Genomic DNA, 7,071 nt, shown 5'->3' with positions numbered 1-7,071 from the left:
TATATATATATATATATATATATATACACACACACACACATACATACATATGTATATATGTATACACATACACACACACACACACATATATCATCTAAAGAAATATTTAAGGTACACTTTTGCTTTCTTTTACTACAGCTAAAAAGACACAGGGGAAGGGAGAGGGTTGCATTAAAAAGATAAAACTGGATATGGGTGGGACCAGGTTTAAAAGATCTCGAATGTAAGGCTGAAGAGTTTAGATTTGATTCTGAAGTTAACCGGGAATTACTGAACTTGTTTTAGAAGGCAACATATCTTTTACAAGTAACATTTCAGGGAGAAATTTTGACAATTACCCAAAGGAGTTTAAGAAGCATAATGTCAGACATAACTTTGTTTCAGAACTTGTTACATATTTTAAGACACTGATACTAATTTTTAAAGTGTTACATAGTTCTGTGCTTTTTAAAAGCAGATGAGTGAATATAATTTTCTGAATAAAAAAAGAGAAATTAAATATAAAAGTGAGTCTATATTCAAATATACTGACATCTTCGGGGACTGATGAGACTGCTTCTACATTCATACATGATTCCATCTTCTCTCTCTCTCTCGCCAGAGGGCACATGCACTAGCCAAAGAGAGGGGGAGAAGGAGAAAGTTCTCCGCAAGGCGGTGTGGACATAACACAGTCCCTTCTCCATTTCTCCATCCTGTGGGGATTTGGGGCAAACACGCATGCATCCAGCATGTTTTTTAAACCACCCAGCTCACTTGACCATTAGCCTTGGACTAGCCCTCTTTTTTCTTTTTTAATATGGCTGACTAAAAGAGATGGGCATCTAGTTGATTCAGAATTTGCACACAGCAAATTCCTGGATCGTGCTTAATATAAAGCAGTAAAAGTACAGTATAAATACTGTTTTCTGTGCAGTAATGTGTAGATGCAAAAATTCTTTTCAGACAACTATTCATAAGACAGTATTATAGCTTCCGATCGATTTTATCATAGCTATTCCTAAGTGGTATTTACTAAATAGAATCAAAAGAATAAACTGGCAGAATTTCATTGGTTGGACTAACATGAACAATAAATATGTAATAAGACCATTGCTCATTATAATAGAAGGGTATTTGACTATCTTTAAGAGTAGGGTATGAAAGAGAAATAAAAGGGCTGTCGCTGCTAATATATAACATGAGAGGGTAGGAGACAGGGTATCTAAGATCCTTTTCAAGCTCCAAAATTTTATGATTGTGAATTAGAAAAGAGTACATGAGACTGATAAAAAATGACAGCTTGGGACTATTTTTGTTATATTTCCCCAGTCTTTGACAGAGAGTTTGGGATATAGTAAGTTCTCAAATATATGAATAATGAATGAATAACTGAAAATATGCACACAGAATCCAAAAAGCAATTTACTCATACAGAGTAGAGGCAGACAAACACTGTATTTCTCTATGAGAAACAGCCTATCACAGTAGATATGACTGACAACTAATAGGCAATCATAGTTAGGACCCTAGAGCATCAACACAGGTTAAAGAATGTGCCCAGTTTCTTGCTTGCAAAATTTGGGAAATGGGAAGATCATGTTTTATTATTTTCATTGAATGTGGTTAAAATACTTCAGTACTGAAGAAAGCTAATACTTAATTTTTTGGAAGATTCTGTTATATAAAATAGCTTATTCCTCTGCAATGTTTATTGAAAAGGTCTTAAAATTTAATTCTTGTGCCAGCTGGTGGTATGGTGGTTGGCAGCTGGATCCCGCACAGCCAACTGCATGGTTCTAGTTCTAGACCCAGTGTTTTGAAAAACATGCTAGGGTGTGTGTGTGTGTCTGAGCCTGCTCAAAATCCTGAGAGGAGAATGGAGAAGGGATTGTATTATGGCCAGCTCTTCTGGGGGGTGCTTTCTTTCTCTCCACCCCTCCACTCCTCCTTCGCAGGCAAGCTCATGCACTCTATTGCAAACTAAAACAAAAAACAAAACCTAATTTTCTTCAGTAGTTTCAAGATAACAGGTAAATCCTTTACTTCTAATATATGTGATTACTGCTCAGTCCAGATAAAATGCAAGCCAATAAAAACTCAACCCCAATTACATGGAAGTACAATAATAAATTTTATTTAACTCATTGATTGTATGTACTGACACTTTCTTCAATAGCAATCAGATCATGTTATGCATCTCGTCTTTCCCTTGCTCTCAACTCTAATGACGTCACGGCATAAGAATAAAGTACAAATGCTTTGAGGCTGGCAGGTGTCATGGTGGTTAAGGGCGCTGGACTCTCACATGGCTGACAGCGGTTTGGGTGTGGGACCTGGTGGCTCGCTTTCTCCCTTTCTCTCTCACTCTGATCAAATTAAAATAAATAAATGAAGTTAAATAAAATAACTCTTAAAGAAACAAACAAACAAAAATGCTTTACCATCGCCTGTAATTTCTACATGTGGCCCATCTATTTTCTGATCCCTTCTAATGTGGGTCTCCTGATTATTCTGCTTTGGCCACAGGGGCTTTCTCAGCCTTTGTAAAACACTTCAGCTTTGTTTTGACCTGCTAGCCCTCTTACTTTCTCTTACCTGTGCCTGGAAGGTTTTATCACCAGATATTTGCAAATCTTAATCTCTCAATTTATTATTCAGGTCTCAGCTCAAATGCTGCTGCTTTGCAGAGGCTTTCACTAAAAAAAAATCTATCCAAAATCCTGTCATTCTTGTTTTCCCTTACCAGCTTTATTTTTTCCTGGGACATTAGCTCTAATTGGGAAATATATATTTATTGCTTGTTCTCCCTCTAGAATATATACAGTGAGAGCAGCACCTGGAACAGTGCTTGTCAAATATTTGGGACTCAGTTTAAACTTCTTGAATAAAATGAATGAATGAACTAATGTAGATTTGTCAAGACATTAAGTGCAGGACAACCACAGTGGCATGTACCTATAATTTCAGCTGGGCTGGATACTCAGGAAGATCACAAGTTCAGGCCAACAAGGGTGATTGTTTACCCCCACCCCAACGTTTTTGCCACAGGGTACCTGTGCTCGCCAGAGAGAGACCAGAGAGGGAAAATGAGAAAGCACTCCCCAGGGGGTATGGCCACACTGTAATCCCTCCTATTTCATTCTCTTCTTGTGATTTTGGGCATATACGAACACAGACCTGGTGTGATTTTAGAGGCAGGGTATGGGACTCACACTGCAATCAGCCATGTTAGAATCCAGTGCCTTAACCATCATGCCATATGCCGGCTCTATGTGAACTTGTTAAAGATCCATTGTAAATATTTTTCGTGTATATATGTATATTGATATATATATATACACAAATATGCCTGGGCTCTTTCAGGAAGGGTACACAAGAAAAAAATAACGTCAGTTGCCCCATAGAAAGGAAATAGGGAAGTCTGGGTGAGAAGTAGTCTTACTTTACATTTTATACCCTTTTGGGATTTTAAACAAGAATTAGAAATTTTTTTTTTCGTTTGGAGAGGTTTTCGCTATAGGGTGCGAGTGCTTGCCAAGCAGAGAGAGACATAGAGACAGAAAGCGAGAAATCACCCCCCAGAGGGGATGGTCACGCCGCAATCCCTTCTCCTCCATTCTCCTCTCGGGATGTTGGGCACGCACGCACACGTGCCCGGCGTGAGTTTTAAGCCACTGGGTCCAGGACGCAAACCGCAGTTGACTACGTGGGAGTCCAGCGACATAGCCATTACGCTAACTGCTGGTTCCCTAGAAATTTTTATATATATTAAAAAACTACTATAATTTACCTTAATTATGACCTTAGCATCTTGTCTAATAACAGTAAGTTATAATTATAAAATATTTTCTACTGAACTCTTATGCTACAAATAGAAATGTGCTAAACAAATTACATACTGCTCATTTAATCCTCTTAACAACACTGATATAAGTATTATCATTATTTTATAGGTGGAGAAAGTGTAGTACAGAGAGGTTAAAGTTATCTGGCTAAAGTTACACACTACTGAAAGGAAGCACAAAACCTGGGATTTGAACTCACACTGACTCAATCTGAAGCCAAGTATGTAATTATCACTTATCTTGATAATCCTTAGAAATTTTCTCGTATAAGCTAATAATACATATTTGATTACTTTTTAAAAATTATTAAAATATTTTATGTTATATAAATATTCGAGATGTTTGATTCGATTTGATATTAGTGTACAACATATAACTATTTTCACAAATACATATATCATGAGCCATGTGGTATATTAGATCTCATGAACTTGTTTACCTGGTAATGTAAAGTCTATACCCTTTGACCTACATCTGTCATTTCCCTCAACCCTCAGCTCTTGCTAACCACCATTCTACTGTTCTGATGGAAACCTCAGGGCCTAGCACAGAAGCTCCGAAGTGAATGTCAAAATAAAATTATGATTTTCCTGTACCTGTTAGATATCACATGGAAGCGATCTTAGCAAATATATATTGATTCAGAATGCTTAGATTAGGTCAAAATGGTAATAACCAGTAATAGTGATTCTCATTTGAGCCCACTCTATGTGCCAGATATGATGGTAAACATGATTCATCATCTCATTCAATCCTTATAATAACCACATATATGATATTCACTATCTCATTCAGTGCTTATAAGAATCACATAAGGTTGGTTCCATTATCGTATCCGTTTAACGAAAACAGACTTTATCTTACAAATAATTTTCCCAAGATAACATAGTAAATGGTGAGACAGAATGTAGACGCAGGTTCAAAGGAGAAGTTCATGTGTTAAACTAGGCTCTACTGGAACCAAACAATGGAACAGGTGTAGTTATTAAGTATCTCTTAAATACAAACTCAAATCTGAATTAGATTCAACAAACGCTTTAGGTCCGAGAGCGATCTTTGACACTATCATTTATTGTCTCCATCCAACTTAAGCCTCTCTTTGGAATAACTTAGAGTCACTGCTTCCACTAACTTACAAACATCAGGAAAGAATGAGAAGTTCAAATGGAGGGAAGGGTGGCACTGACAGGTGGCCTGTTTTTTTTTGGTTTTCATAGTTAACAGTATTAAAGGCATTTATTGTGTTCCTTGATTCAGGACATATCTACAGTGGAACAAGATGCACTTGAAATAAGACATGTTTTATGCGCTTGTTCGGTAACTAAGAGGAAATCAGTTACTACTTTTAAGGGCAGACAATTTTTTTACTGAAATAGACAGTTCTTACAAAATGATATGAATGTCATAAGCCCTATCTAGTCTTTGGATTTCATGTTCTCTAACACTGAAGTTCATAAAGACCTCTCCATTCCTAAGGTGGGATGCTAGACGTGGTGGAATGACACCGCTAAAATCATAGATCGCCTAACACATTCTACTCACTGTTCATAATGGGTAACCTAAACTGTACATTATACAAGGAAATCGGTCCGTTTGGGTCAAATAATCTGTTCTCACATAGTAAACTATAGTCCGTCATGGCCTCTCTATAACACATCGGCTGACGGGCTCCTCAAGGAAAGTTTTGCACAAACAAGATCTGGCTGCAGAAGCACCGAGTCTCGGTGTCCACAGTCCCTTTCATTTGCGGAGCACTTTGCCCAGTGGTGTCTCCTGGTCCTTCCTCGGCAGTGCCCTTGGACAATCAGGGCGCCTCTTGATGCTACAATTGGACATGGGGTAAGTGCTCCACTGACCATGCCAGGTGACCTGCAGGGCCTCGCCAGACAGTGTTTCGTGGTGATGAACTAAAGCTCTTTGTGTGATAGGTAAGTGCAAAAGGTACCCTGACACCTGCGTCCCCAACTCAACACTCTGAATCTGGAGTGATGGAAGGGAGTTCACAGGGCAGGACGCTGGACAATTAAAGTCCCCTGCCAAACTCTGGAAAAGGGCCAAGATACCCTTTAAAGCTTCCGACTTCCTCTCAGAACTTAAGGCAGGAGATGCCTGCTTTGCCCGCTGAGCGGTCAAAGGCAACGATCAGGCACAGCCAAGCTCTCGGCCTTCCCTAGGTCCCTTCCCACCTTCCCTTTCCCCGGCACCCTGACCCCAGGCCCCTCTCCCCACCGCCACGCGTCTGTGTTTGTCAACAGGCCGAGTCCTCCAGAACTAGGCAGCGCGACCCTCCGCTCGCTGGAAGACAAGTCATTAAAAGGGGCGTCCCAGGGAACAGACTTCTCTCCGCGCGTGCCTCTCACTCACCGCCGGCCGGGTAGAGCTCTCGGCGATTCCTCCACTTCAATGTCCGCCTCCCGGCGCTACAAACGCAGCCACAAGATTCAAACCGAAGCCAGCTTCCTCAGCGCCTGGTCTCATTGGCTGCCGCCTCAGTGACGTCATCACGCCGGACGTTGCCGCGGCGCGTGGCAGTCAAAGCCTGGAGGATCAACCGCGCGGCGCGGAGGACGGGGCTTTACGTGCGTCACCGTGGCAACGCGCACCGTTCTCTCCCGAGGCGGTGGCCGAGGTGGGCGGGGCCAGGCCGGCGCTGCAGGGGGGTTCAGGGTGTGAGTGAGGGGGCGCGGGCGGGGGGTGGCAGGTGCCCACTGCTCAGGAGAGAGACGAGCATCTTGGGCGGGAATAGTAGGTTCTGGGTGTTTCTTACCTCCTGTTCTCTTTCTTGACAAGTGTGGCCTGCAAGGCATAGGTCTCTCTTCTGGGAGGTATAGAGAGCTGTTCCAACTCCATCCGCTGGGGCCCCGGGCGGGGGGAGGGGGCTCATCTGAATTCGCTGGAAGGTCAGGGCTTCTGGTTTGAGGCCCCCAGGCTTCACTTCTCAGGACTGCCAGGCCTACAACATTAGTGTGACTGTGAAACTGTTTGGTGTTTTACAGTTTCGTCTAAGGATGGCATTATGAAATAAATTCATTTAAAGAGATTGACCTAATTCATTATTGGGAATGTGACTTTTTAAAATCCCAGGTTATAGGTATGATTTCAAAATGTACACTTTACGTAGAAAAATATCGGAGAAAAAATGGGAAATAGGTTTGCTTAGATAGTTCGTCTTTATGTCTTAAGATAATTTTAGCAGTATGATCTGAATTTCATCATTCTTTATACTGCTATTATTGCATTTTTC

General features: G+C 41.0%; 2 protein-coding genes across 3 annotated transcripts in view; one reads left to right on the top strand and one right to left on the bottom strand.

Moving 5' to 3' along the window:
- The window catches only part of KIF18A (kinesin family member 18A), an 85,910-nt gene extending 79,631 nt beyond the window's left edge, over nt 1-6,279 (bottom strand). Inside the window, exon 1 of the mRNA XM_006157674.3 lies at nt 6,192-6,279. The gene's annotated coding sequence lies outside the window, so the exon portion shown is untranslated. The remainder of the gene's footprint in view (nt 1-6,191) is intronic.
- Nucleotides 6,280-6,362: 83 nt separating this feature from the next.
- The window catches only part of METTL15 (methyltransferase 15, mitochondrial 12S rRNA N4-cytidine), a 229,854-nt gene continuing 229,145 nt past the window's right edge, over nt 6,363-7,071 (top strand). For both annotated transcript variants that reach the window (XM_027775365.1, XM_006157670.3), the window contains exon 1: nt 6,363-6,456. The gene's annotated coding sequence lies outside the window, so the exon portion shown is untranslated. The remainder of the gene's footprint in view (nt 6,457-7,071) is intronic.

The sequence above is a fragment of the Tupaia chinensis genome, unplaced genomic scaffold, assembly GCF_000334495.1.
Source record: "Tupaia chinensis unplaced genomic scaffold, TupChi_1.0 Scaffold000555_1, whole genome shotgun sequence".
Lineage (NCBI taxonomy): Eukaryota > Metazoa > Chordata > Mammalia > Scandentia > Tupaiidae > Tupaia > Tupaia belangeri.
The sequence above is the reverse complement of the archived record's forward strand: the minus strand, read 5'-3'. Positions and strand labels throughout refer to the sequence as shown.